Source organism: Xenopus tropicalis, chromosome 5, assembly GCF_000004195.4.
Source record: "Xenopus tropicalis strain Nigerian chromosome 5, UCB_Xtro_10.0, whole genome shotgun sequence".
NCBI lineage: Eukaryota > Metazoa > Chordata > Amphibia > Anura > Pipidae > Xenopus > Xenopus tropicalis.
In genome coordinates this window covers 74,020,767-74,035,432 of record NC_030681.2, presented here as the reverse complement: position 1 = coordinate 74,035,432, position 14,666 = coordinate 74,020,767, and the positions used below count along the sequence as shown (strand labels likewise).

General features: G+C 39.0%; 1 protein-coding gene across 1 annotated transcript in view; it reads left to right on the top strand.

Annotated features, from left to right (window-relative positions):
* Positions 1-14,666, top strand: part of slc35f1 (solute carrier family 35 member F1) — a 202,905-nt gene that overhangs the window by 72,641 nt on the left and 115,598 nt on the right.

Genomic DNA, 14,666 nt, shown 5'->3' with positions numbered 1-14,666 from the left:
ATCATAAAAGTATTGAAAGTGAAGATTCCTATTACTTAGCTTGTATTTCAACAGCCCTATATGTGCCCTGTTCCAAGTATGCTGAGGTAACTAAAGTGCTCAGTTCTGCTCCCTAAACCCATTTACAGCCCCTCTGGGAAAACAGAAGCTTTGAAAGAGAGGTGAGAGCAGAGATCATTCCGTCTATCACATCAGTCGGTGCTGAAACATCATTACAACTTGCTCAGCATCTTCAAGGTGCTCACTGGGGCTTAGACTAAAAATAGGTGAGATATTTCAGAGCATTGATTCCAATATTCTGTTTCCAGAAATAGCTCTCTAATAGGCATCTCATCTCTCCTGCTGCTAAACAATATAAAAAGATGTTTGCTACAGCACAAGCTACTATAGGAATATTTAGAGCTGAAGGGGTTTATGGTAGCATAACCTTAATTATTAGAATCCATTTACTTTTCTGGTAAATTACAGCGTGATAGTTATTATCTAATGGTTATCATTGATAGCACCACTTTTTTTCAAGAAAGACATATTGGATGTTTTTTAAAATGATTAAATTCTCAGCTACAGAAGTGTTATTGGCTGTACCATTTACCTGCCCAATTTTCAGTGTTTTTTTATGGGTAGATGTGCAAGGGATGGTTTCTATGGGCTGAAGCACGGTTAATATTGTGCCTGCCCTACAGGGAGCTACCTGGCCATTTTGTACCCTTTCATCTTTCAAAGGATTTAGTCATCATTTCTGCTGTCAGTGGGAGGCTGGGAACAGTAGTTTAATGATATACGGAGGGACAAAGGCTGCCCAACCCTTCCTTATAGCAAGATTTTGATGAGCCTTCCCAACAAATTGTGTCGATGGACTCTTCCCCCCCAATTCTAAATATTCACACATTTCTTATACAAATCCAAGATTGCTCAGTGGAAGAACCTCCAACCAATATTTTGCTCTTTCCTTAATTTATGATGCTGAAATCTTTGATTTTGTCAATACAGTAGAAGTTTGTGTTTTAAAGATAATATTAGGTGCCTCATGAAAGATTCTAATGAATATTTTAAAGGCAATTACATATTCTCTGTAATGGAAAATTCTGTAAGAAACATTGCAGTCTTAAATTCATGTTGTACAGTCAAGTGCTGAGTGAGAGCTTGACTCTATCAAAAATACACCAGGGATATCCAACCTCTGGGCATTCAGACATGTTACAACTGCTACTCTCAAATTATGGCTGTAGTGGATGCTGGGGCACTGGCAGTTCTGCTGTAGCCCAGCAACAGCCACAGGCTGGACATCCTTGACATATAGCATTTAAACATCAGCATGAAAGATGTTCAGTAAGAAGGCCCCTCAAGTTGTATAAACTATCAAGACTAATACATAGTAACACAGTGGGGGAGAATTATTAAGACACGAATGCTCCGATCGTATTTTCGCGCTTGTGCAACGTTTTCGTACGCCTACACAACTTTTTCACACGCTTGCGCAAAAAATTCGGAAAGGTTCTACCGCTGTTTACAATCGTTCGGTACGAAAAATTTTTGACTTTTGGATCGCCAATACGATATTATCGTGACTAATACAAATTTTTCGGAAGGATTTTCGAGATATTTGCGATCTTCAGAAATTATCTTATCCAATCCGAATTTTTCCCATTCGGGATTTGAACTCGTGTTTTTATGAATCGACCCCAGTAAGTTAGGTTGAAAAAGACACACATCCATCAAATTCAACCTTTTATGCCTATATATAAACTTCCTAACTGCTAGTTGATCCAGAGGAAGGCAAAAAAGCTCTTCAGAAGCCTCTCTAATTTGCCGCTGAGGGGGAAAAATTCCTAACTTCAAAACTGCAGTCGGACCAGTCCCTGGATCAACTTGTAATATGAACTATCTTCCATAACCTTGCTAAAAAGCCATCCAGCCCCTTCTTGTCAGCGAGAGAATTCCACAACTTCACTGCTCTCTGAAAAAAACCCTTTCTGAATATTCAGACAGAACTTTCTTTCTTGTAATCAGAATGGGCGCCCTCATGTCCACTAAAAGGACCTACTGGAAAATAAAGCATTAGAGAGATTATTATATGACCCCCTTATATATTTAAACATAGTTATCATATCCCCCCTTTAGCGCCTCTTCTCCAGCATAAACAATCCCAACTTGACCAGTCTTTCTTCATAACTGAGACTTTCCATATCCTTTACCAGCTTAGCTGCCCTTTTCTGTACCATCTCTAACTCAATAATGTTTCGTTTAAGCACTGGAGACCAAAACTGCATGGCATATTCTAGATGGGGCCTTAACAGCGCTCTGTAAAGTGTAAGAATAACCCCCTCAACCTTGTTTGCCCTTGCAGCTGCTGCCTAGCATTGCTTACTACAGCAAGGTCCTTCTCCATTATGGATTTGCCTAGTGCAGTCCCATTAAGGGTATAAGTGGCTGCATATTTTTACATTCCAGGTGCATGACCTTACATTTATTGACATTAAATCTCATCTGCCACTTAGCCACCTATATTGCCAGTCAAGATCCTGCAAGGATGCCAGATCCTGTATAGAATTAATTGGACTGCAAAGTTTCATGTAATTTGCAAACTGATAAATTACTTACCTTACCTACCCTAAGTCATTAATGAACAAGTTAAATAAAGTTAAATAAAAATTGAATCAGTACAGAAGACTCTTACTCTAAGTAGAGAATGTACCATTAACAACCACCCTCTGTATCCAATCCTGTAACCAGTTTCCTATCCATATGCAAACCACTACACTAAGACCAACAGACCTTAGTTTGGGAAGCAGTCATTTGTGTGGCACAGTATCAAATGCTTTGGCAAAATCCAAATATATCACATCTACTGCAACCCCACTGTCCAGCTTCTTACTTACCTCATCATAAAAAGCAAATTTGTCTGACATGACCTTTCCTTCATAAAGCCATTCTGATTACTCCTCATTATGCCATTCGCTAGAACATAATTTTGTATGTGATTCCTTAACAAGCCTTCAAATAACTTGACCTCCACTGATGTCAAACTTACTGGCCTATAATTGCCAGGCTGAGATCGTAATACCTTTTTTAATATAGGAATTACCTATCACCTTTCCTTTTATCCATAGGTACCATACCTGATGAAAGGGAGTCTGCAAATACCAGAAATAGAGGCCTGGGTAGCATTGAACTAAGCTTTCTCAGCACCCAATGGTGTATTCCATCTGGCCCTGGTGCCTTTTTCACATTATTTTGAGTAACCCTTTATGTGCCATATCCTGAATCAGCGACTGACAAGATTGAGCTGAGCCAACAGTGCAGCAGTGAACAGTAATGATGTGATATCCTTTTAAACAAACATTTCTGTTCTGTGTTTTTAGCAGAAAACCTGATAACCTATATCTTTGCTCAGAAGGACAGCCCTTAAGGAGTTAAAGTTTTCTGAAACTGGAATAAACAAAAAGGAGTCCTCAGTCTATGTAGAATGACCAGTAATAGAATAATATGTCAAGTGCGCTGTAAGCAGGGCACAAAAATGAAACTTTGGCTCTGATCACCTTTGTAGGATATATATATATATATGTCACATATAGTACAGGTATAGGACCTGTTATCCAGAATGCTCGGGACCTGGGGCTTTCCAGATAAGGGATCTTTCCGTAATTTGGATCTCCATACTTCAGGTCTACTAAAAAATAATTTAAACATAATTTAAACCCAACAGGATTGTTTTGCCCCCAATAGGGATTAATTATATCTTAGTTGGGATCAAGTACAAGGTACTATTTTATTATTACAGAGAAAAAGGAAATCATTTTAAAAAATGAAAATTATTTGCTTATAAAGAAGTCTATGGGAGATGGCCTTTCCATAATTTGGAACTTTCTGGATAACAGGCTTCCGGATAAGGGATCCTATACTTGTATATTGAAAAAAAAAAACGCTTCAAACAAGCATGGTAGTAAATGCACAGCTTTTACATGGAAATTACATAAACCTTAAGCCATGACTGTCCTATGGTAACATCAAAAGGGTTAATTTTGAATACAGTGCAGTGTGCAAAGTGAGTTTTTGAACACAAATCAGCATTTTTTTTACCCTCAGTGCTGTTTTTTTCCCCAAAATTATGATGTCATTAAAGTCAGTAGCTCCTGGGTTCCACAGTCTTAATAGGCAGGCTTGCACTTGATTCAGCAGAAGAGGTAGAATGGATGCAATGGCACTTGCCACAAATATATGAAAGCGCAAGTGTTTGGACCCAAGTACCTTTAATAAATGCTGATGTAAGCTCAACATTTACATTCATCAATTACCTCTCTTATCTTTATGAAAAATTCTACAGCATTACCACCTGCATCAATAAAATATCAACTGTTAAAAAACAGACCAGGCAGTTATTGAATTTACACAAATCTGCTTTGGCTCTCATTTTAAACTGTTGCTTATACCAAAAGTATCATTCAAGGGTTAAGTAAAAAATGTGCAAAGTTTCTTAAAGGTCTAGTCACCTATAATAAGTACCACTAACAACATGACCTCAGCAAACAAGCAGCATTCGGGGGAAATATAGTTATGCTGTAATATATAATGGATTTAATATATGCGAGCTTTAAGTGGCAATTATATTTATATTTACATCATGTTTGTGAATCCTGCAACAAACCTTTCACCTCAGAGTAAATTGTAATTCTTTAAAGAAGATAATGTTGGCATGGTAAATGCTACCATGTATGCCTTTGTATTCATGATGTAAAGCTCATTTTTCTGGTTAATAGAACAATACACATATTTCCTGGGCTTCGTGCAGCCTGGAAAATCCATCCTTTTGTGTAACCTAGCAACATCTCTACCTCCCTGTGGACCATTCAGGAACAAGAGTCTGCATGATGCAGCAGTAACTATTTGTGTGAGCAGAAATTAAATTTCATCCTCCTGCTTACAATTGTTCATTTATTTTATATGTTTATTAAGTCACACTTTAATTAAGTTATAATGGAACAAGAGTACCAAATAGCACAAAAGCCACCCAATATGTGAACAGTGGCCCACTAAGTGAGATCTCAGTTTCAGCATAGAGATAACCCACTTTTTGCTTTACAATAACTAAGGGCACAAAAGCTAATACCCACTCAAGGTCTTATAACTCAGCTGGCAAGTCTAAATCATTTGGCTAAATGACTGTTTCCATTTGATCTAGACCTTAATTGCCCATCTCCAAAAATTCACTGCAGATTTCACCTTGGTTAGTATATCTCTAGTCAATTATAATATGAGACAATGATGCCTACTATGAGACTATATGCTTACAGATTTGGGACTTCCTGGGGTTTTCCTGATAAGTGGTCTTTCTATAATCTGAATCTCCATACTTTACCTGCTAAAAAATCATTTAACATTAAATAGACCCAATAGGATTGTTTTGCCTAAGGATTAATTATATCTTACATGGGATCAAGTACAAGGCACTGTTTTATTATTACAGAGAAAAGGAAATATGTTCTAAAATGTTTAATTACATGATTCAAATGGAGTTTATGGCAGATGACCTTCCCATAATATGGATCTTTCTGAATTACCGATCCCATGCTGTTATATACATGTCCTAAAATCCAGAAACCCAGCTGTGCCTGGGTGCAGGCAATGTTCCCTCTAAGGTGAGAGCTTATACTTGTGCACACAATTTTGAGGACAGTGCGCACAAAACAAGTGAACAAAATTGTGATGCACACGAAGAACTTTGTGTGACAAAATAATTTTTTTTGCACACATAATCGAGAAGGAGTTAGAGGGAACATTGGGTGCAGGATGTGCATCCAGGCCCCCCCAAGCCCTCCAGATGCTATTTTCTTATCACCCGCGTTATCTGCAAAGACATTCCCTCAAGTTTGGTGGCTCTGGTGGACCCTGAGGGGGTGTGGGCCCGGGTACATTTTCACCCCAAGTAGTTGGAAAAAGTTAAAAGCAGAATCTTTAATTTAAATCGTTCTAAATTTCATCCCAGACTAGTGTTGGACTGGGATGCCCGGGGCCGGCCCACCAGAAAAACTTAGACCATGGTCCCACTTTTTTTGTCTTTACATACTGTAATTTATTCTTCTATATATTTAGTTGCTTTGTTCCCATAGAAAAATAAGTAATGACCATGAATTAGGCCAAATGGCTAGAAGCAGGAGAGCCCACTGACACCTGGGCTAAACGGGAATTTTCCTGGTATCCATGTGGGCCAGTCCAACACTGTCCCAGACGACTACAGACGACTAAAAAAAAAAAAAAAAAAATCTTCATGTTCTTTCAGGATTGTTTCCCTTACCGTTTTTCATACCAGTTGCTGACACATAGGACATTTTGTTTGGCTGCCAGTAGTTGTCTATTATACTATAGCCTTCCTCTATCTAACATTTGTATATCAAATGGATGTAAGCATTAAGATACAATTTTAGCCACAAGACATAGATCCACATGTAAAATGTCTGCCCTTAAACAACATGTTTTTTAACCATGATGCAGTGTTTTTTCCAGAATTTGAGTATAATAGCTAGTGCAAAAACATGCACATAACTAACCAATGCAGACACAAATTACCTTCCAATGGCTGCCGCCACAGTAGTACTCTGTATTCTGCCATAGCTTCTTCTCCTTTGTAGATGCATAATAACCACAAGTTCAACAGTTTAAATATGAATCATATTTTAGCATATTCAAGTGATCATTTTATTCCCTTAGTAAAAGAAGTGTATGCATAGATTAATATCATATTAGTTCATTTCAGACATAAAACATACATAATGGTATATTCTTTGCCAAGTAGGTTATAAAATACAGTTACATAATATGATAAAGAATAAGTAAAATAATTCAGAATATGCTAGAAGCGGTTTATTTTTAGATGTATTAAAAAAACATGAAATGAAAATTAAAGCATGAAATTAACTGTAGGAAATCATAATTTTGAGAGCAACTGAGAGTATGCTTATGCTAAATTAGTCCTCTGTGTGAAGTTTACAAATTCTAATGAATGCAGACACTAATATAAAACAAAATATTAAAAAATGAAACTTGCTTTTTTATTTTGAAGCAGTAGGGGGGCTGAATTGTGTTCCTAAGTCAAACCTAAAATACCTTGAAAATGCTATGAATAGACACCAACACTGCATTGGTCTCCCCTGCTGAAAAAGTACTTTGGTCCTAGTCACTAACCATAGTCTAATCTGTAATCACCCGATTGTCAGTAAAGTGTTGGTAAATATATTATTTTATATATGGAAATAAAGAAAATGGGGGCTAACACTTCCTGACATTATTGTATACCGACAAGCTTCAATACTAGAACATACTGTATATAATATATGCAGAGATTTCTCCCTACAGGCTACAAACAATGGTTGAACAAAATGGTTGTTCCTAAACCGATAGGTTCTTTCAGCAACTTTGGAAACTGATAAGTAGACCTAATCTTGGATACTACTAAATCCACTTTATACTTGTGGTCTAAAGTTAAAAATGGTTAAACATTGGTTCTGCATCCATTTACAGCTATACCACTATCAAGCATAGACATGAGCCCCGATTTAGTCTGAACAATTGCATACAACTTGGACTCACAAAACTTAAAGATATTTTTATTAATGCCCAACTAAAGTCTTTTGCAGAGCTTCAGCAGGAAATTCATATCCCTATCAAAGACTTATGACTTGACACCAAAAGCCTAAAAAACCAAACCCCTCTAAACTTCCTAATACAACTTTTAACACGTGTTGTTTAACAACAGAAGGTTGCTCTAGTAGTGGAAATATCTACAGTGATTCCCTGGAAATATCATATATTTGTTCATCACATCCCATTTCTATAATATTGCCAGGAGATAGGAAAAAATGCAACAAGTTTACCTCAAATCCAAATGGACCAAACTTTTTAAATGGAGCTCATCACAGCTAGGAGTAAAACTTCAGTGCAGTAGTTGTATGGAACACTCACTGCACCACAACAAAACATGTCTTACCCTAGCTGAGGCAAACAGGCTAGCATGACCATTCTGTCATTAATTCTGGACCACAAATAAAGACATTGGTTAAGCTACCTTAAAGTGGACCTGTCACCCAGACATAAAAAGCTGTATAATAAAAGTCCTTTTCAAATTAAACAAAAAAAACTAATTCATTTTTATATTAACACATCCAAACCCATTATAAAGGCAGCTAAAAATCCCAGCTGTCAATCATATATTGCCTGCCCTGCCTCTATGCCTTAGTCATAGAGGCGGGGCAGACAAGTACTTTAACTTTCAATTCAGCTCTCACTTTCCCCCTCCCTCCTAACCCTCTAATTGTGTAGCCAGTGCATGGGCATGGGAATGGTCCCCCATTCTGGCACATATACACGATTTTGGGGTGATACAAATCTTGCCTTAATAACAGTGTCCACAAAATGGCACCTGCCTATTTGATGTGATTGTGTAAACAAAATTTATATTACTTATATAGTGTAAGTGAAGTTTATTTTGCTTAACAAACACAATAGAAAATAATTTATCAAAACACGAGTTCGAATGCCGAATGGGAAAAATTCGGATTGGAAATTCGAATTTCTGAAGATCGCAAATATCATTAAAATGTGTACGAAAAAAACAAAAGTCGCGAAATTTTCGTACCGAACAATTGTAAACAGCAGCAAAACTGATCCAATTTTTTTGCAATAAAAATACAAAAAAGTCGCGCAAGGTACGAAAAAGCTTGAATGCTTGAAATCGGTCATCGGCAGATAAATAACACGAAGAACATCACTTCTTAATTCAGACAAGAGTCCTTTTAGTGAATCGATTGTTAAGTCTCAAAAAATAAGAAGTGATAATATTTTTATCGCATGCTATAAATATCACTCCATATTTCAGACTTTAGTGAATCGGCCCCTGTGTCTGTCCCACTCTGTAACGCCCCAACCTCCCATCCGTTCATGCACACCTACCCCAATATATTAGACACAGTGATTGAATTGCCTTTATAAAAAAATCCTTTGACTCCTTGTGATGTGTGCATAAAACCGTGTCACTTTCCAAGGGATTAACCCTTTAAGTGCCAGCCGAATTCGTCATTTCGGTTCCCCCCAGTGCCAGACGTTTTTTAAGCATTTTGTACTCATTCACTTTAACAATGTTTTTTGGTAGGAAAACCTCCACGAAACTAGGGAAATTATATATCGTTTTTTTCGTCACTAATTGGGCTTCGACATACATACCAAATTTTATAACTTTTCTGGAGATATGATGTGTATTTTGGGTGAAATATGTAAAAAAAAAATAAAATTATGAAAAATTTCTGTATATTTTGAGGTTTTTTTCCATAGAAAAGTTAATTTTACTCACTTTTTTTTATTGTTTGTAAAAGCCCTGATACTCCCAATTCCAACGATACCAAATATGTGGTGGTACCCCACAGTTCCTGTCCAGAAGTAACCCCCAAACTAAGGCAATACTTAGTACAATATCACACCAGAACAAAGCAGAAAAGCGCTTGTAACAGTTAATGCAGCATAACTTATATGTAAATCTAAAATATCCCCTCATGTTTGGTATCTTTAGAAACTACAGACCTTCAGGTTTCTAGGTGCAATGTAGTTTTCACTCAAAAGCCAAATACCTTTTGTCAGTGCATTGTGAAATTTGGAACTTTTTATGACATTTTTTTTTTTTTTCTAAAACGTAAACTTGGACGCATGATCAAATGTGGATTTGACAAAAAAAAATCTCATAAAAATTTTCTAACAAAGGCATATTTGAAAGACAAACTTCTCCTGAATAAAATGATGCCCCATATGTATGGGTGCACATAAAGACATGGGCACCAAACACTCCAAAGCAGGGGCAATGCACAAGGGCAATTACAGCTAAAAATGTGGGGGCTGCGCTCTATGTGCACTTCCTGCAGTTTTTCAGTGTTAACCCCCCCTACCTGTGAAATAACCCCCACAAACTATATATTTCTGAAAAGTGCACACCTTCAGCTATTCAGAGACACCACTCTTCTCTTTCTACATGGAAAATTGTGGCCGCAGTCCCTTGCAGAAGTCAGCGCTTTGGTCAGAAATCAAGGAAAAACTAGATACAAACCTAGATTTCTCCCCAAAATCTCCATGGCAACTACCAAAAACTTACTAACCATCAATCTGCAAGTTCCCCTGAATAAAACGATACCCCATATGTATGGGTGCACATAAAGACGTGGCCACCAAATGCCCCAAAACAGGGGCAATGCATAAGGGCAATTTCAGTTGAAATTTTGGGGGCTGCGCTCTATGTGCACTACCTGCAGTTTTTCAGTGTTAACCCCCCCTACCTGTGAGATAACCCCCACAATCTATATATTTACGAAAAGTGCACACCTTCAGCTATTCAGAGACACCACTCTTCTCTTTCTACATGGAAAATTGTGGCCGCAGTCCCTTGCAGAAGTCAGCGCTTTGGTCAGAAATCAAGGAAAAACCAGATACAACCCTAGATTTTGGTCAGAAATCAAGGAAAAACCAGATAAAAACCTAGATTTCTCCCCAAAATCTCCATGGCAACTACCAAAAACTTACTAAACCTCAATTTGCAAGTTCCCCTGAATAAAACGATACCCCATATGTATGGGTGCACATAAAGACGTGGCCACCAAATGCCCCAAAACAGGGGCAATGCATAAGGGCAATTTCAGTTGAAATTTTGGGGGCTGCGCTCTATGTGCACTACCTGCAGTTTTTCAGTGTTAACCCCCCCTACCTGTGAAATAACCCCCGCAAACTATATATTTCTGAAAAGTGCACACCTTCAGCTATTCAGAGACGCCACTCTCCTCTTTCTACATGGAAAATTGTGGCCGCAGTCCCTTGCAGAAGTTAGCGCTTTGGTCAGAAATCAAGGAAAAACCAGATACAAACCTAGATTTCTCCCCAAAATCTCCATGGCAACTACCAAAAACTTACTAACCATCAATCTGCAAGTTCCCCTGAATAAAACGATACCCCATATGTATGGGTGCACATAAAGACGTGGCCACCAAATGCCCCAAAACAGGGGCAATGCATAAGGGGAATTTCAGTTGAAATTTTGGGGGCTGCGCTCTATGTGCACTACCTGCAGTTTTTCAGTGATAACCCCCCCTACCTGTGAGATACCCCCACAATCTATATATTTACGAAAAGTGCACACCTTCAGCTATTCAGAGACACCACTCTTCTCTTTCTACATGGAAAATTGTGGCCGCAGTCCCTTGCAGAAGTCAGCGCTTTGGTCAGAAATCAAGGAAAAACCAGATACAACACTAGATTTTGGTCAGAAATCAAGGAAAAACCAGATAAAAACCTAGATTTCTCCCCAAAATCTCCATGGCAACTACCAAAAACTTACTAAACCTCAATTTGCAAGTTCCCCTGAATAAAACGATACCCCATATGTATGGGTGCACATAAAGACGTGGCCACCAAATGCCCCCAAACAGGGGCAATGCATAAGGGGGGGCTGTGCTCTATCTGCAGTTATTTAGTCTAAACACCCCCATACCTGTGAAATAACCCCCGCAAACTATATATTTCTGAAAAGTGCACACCTTCAGCTATTCAGAGACGCCACTCTCCTCTTTCTACATGGAAAATTGTGGCCGCAGTCCCTTGCAGAAGTTAGCGCTTTGGTCAGAAATCAAGGAAAAACCAGATACAAACCTAGATTTCTCCCCAAAATCTCCATGGCAACTACCAAAAACTTACTAACCATCAATCTGCAAGTTCCCCTGAATAAAACGATACCCCATATGTATGGGTGCACATAAAGACGTGGCCACCAAATGCCCCCAAACAGGGGCAATGCATAAGGGCAATTTCAGTTGAAATTTTGGGGGCTGCGCTCTATGTGCACTACCTGCAGTTTTTCAGTGTTAACCCCCCCTATCTGTGAGATAACCCCCACAATCTATATATTTACGAAAAGTGCACACCTTCAGCTATTCAGAGACGCCACTCTTCTCTTTCTACATGGAAAATTGTGGCCGCAGTCCCTTGCAGAAGTCAGCGCTTTGGTCAGAAATCAAGGAAAAACCAGATACAAACCTAGATTTTGGTCAGAAATCAAGGAAAAACCAGATAAAAAACCTAGATTTCTCCCCAAAATCTCCATGGCAACTACCAAAAACTTACTAAACCTCAATTTGCAAGTTCCCCTGAATAAAACGATACCCCATATGTATGGGTGCACATAAAGACGTGGCCACCAAATGCCCCCAAACAGGGGCAATGCATAAGGGGGGGCTGTGCTCTATCTGCAGTTATTTAGTCTAAACACCCCCATACCTGTGAAATAACCCCCGCAAACTATATATTTCTGAAAAGTGCACACCTTCAGCTATTCAGAGACGCCACTCTCCTCTTTCTACATGGAAAATTGTGGCCGCAGTCCCTTGCAGAAATTAGCGCTTTGGTCAGAAATCAAGGAAAAACCAGATACAAACCTAGATTTCTCCCCAAAATCTCCATGGCAACTACCAAAAACTTACTAACCATCAATCTGCAAGTTCCCCTGAATAAAACGATACCCCATATGTATGGGTGCACATAAAGACGTGGCCACCAAATGCCCCCAAACAGGGGCAATGCATAAGGGCAATTTCAGTTGAAATTTTGGGGGCTGCGCTCTATGTGCACTACCTGCAGTTTTTCAGTGTTAACCCCCCCTACCTGTGAGATAACCCCCACAATCTATATATTTACGAAAAGTGCACACCTTCAGCTATTCAGAGACGCCACTCTTCTCTTTCTACATGGAAAATTGTGGCCGTAGTCCCTTGCAGAAGTCAGCGCTTTGGTCAGAAATCAAGGAAAAACCAGATACAAACCTAGATTTTGGTCAGAAATCAAGGAAAAACCAGATAAAAAACCTAGATTTCTCCCCAAAATCTCCATGGCAACTACCAAAAACTTACTAAACCTCAATTTGCAAGTTCCCCTGAATAAAACGATACCCCATATGTATGGGTGCACATAAAGACGTGGCCACCAAATGCCCCCAAACAGGGGCAATGCATAAGGGCAATTTCAGTTGAAATTTTGGGGGCTGCGCTCTATGTGCACTACCTGCAGTTTTTCAGTGTTAACCCCCCCTACCTGTGAGATAACCCCCACAATCTATATATTTACGAAAAGTGCACACCTTCAGCTATTCAGAGACGCCACTCTTCTCTTTCTACATGGAAAATTGTGGCCGCAGTCCCTTGCAGAAGTCAGCGCTTTGGTCAGAAATCAAGGAAAAACCAGATACAAACCTAGATTTTGGTCAGAAATCAAGGAAAAACCAGATAAAAAACCTAGATTTCTCCCCAAAATCTCCATGGCAACTACCAAAAACTTACTAACCATCAATCTGCAAGTTCCCCTGAATAAAACGATACCTATGTCTGGTTGCACATAAGTACATGGCCGCCAAACCTGAAAATGCATAATATTGGGGCTGCACTCTATGCACCCCTTTTTTTTTTGCCTGCACCCGAATGAATGGGATACGCTCGGGTGCAGGCACATGTAGCCGATATACGCATGAAAACGCGTGAGAATGCAAAGTCTCGCGTTTTCATGCGTATATCGGCTACACGTGCCTGCACCCGAGCGTATCCCATTCATTCGGGTGCAGGAACAAGTAGCAGGCGTAGGGCTGAATTTTCGGCAAGCGTTTTTCCACTTGCTGAAAAAATCAGCCCTACGCCTCGTGTGGCATCAGCCTAACCCTTGGCAATAGAAACTACCAGAACAATCTTAGCACCTCTGGACCTTTCTAGAACAACTGAAATCAAATGGAATAAAACCACTAAAAGCAATCAAAGAACAATAGTTGCAATGAAATCGGTAAGAGCCCTGGATCCACCAATGTCACTGCAAAAGCAACCTTTTTGGGGGCACTAAACACACAATAAAGAACAATGCAAAGATAAAACACCGTAAAATCCAATAAAACCACCTAAACCAACAGAAGAACAATAATTGCAATGAAATCGGTGGTCAGAGCCCTGGATCCACCAACGTCACTGCAAATTCAGCACCCAATAGCAATACAAAAAGTTACAGTGCAATAGAATAATTCAAAAACAGAAATCAATTATGAAAATGCCAAAAAAACACTAAAATGCAACCAAATAAATCAGATAATTATAGAGCAAGATCAGAAATAAAGTTTTAGTAAAAAAAAAACTGCCAAAGAAAGCAAAGACAGAAAGAAAAGAAAAGAAAGAAAGAAAAAAAAAAAAAAAAAAAAAGTGTAAGTGTAAGTGTGTGTGTAAGTGTCTGTGTGTGCTTGGGAAAGTTGTAAATAAGTGTGTATGTGTACAAAAGTGTAATAATGACAAAGATAGAAGAAAAAATGCAAAAAAAAAAAAAAAAAAATTTTTTAGACAGTTGAGATAGAAATAAGCAAAATAAACAGTGGTAGAGAGTTGTAGTTCAGCTTACCCAAGGCAGGCAGACGATCAGGGGCGATCAGGGGCGATCAATCCAGCAGGAAGGCAGCAGGGGAGCTCCATCTTGTCCAAAGTGCGCAGCAGGAGTGAGGGAGCCGACAGTAGGCGGCGCTATTTAAAGGGACAGCAGTGGACACGTCATCAACGCGTGTCCACTGCTGTCATTGGCTGGCGACGCGATCGGTGCGGCTGGGGGACCCGGATCGGTATGTATGT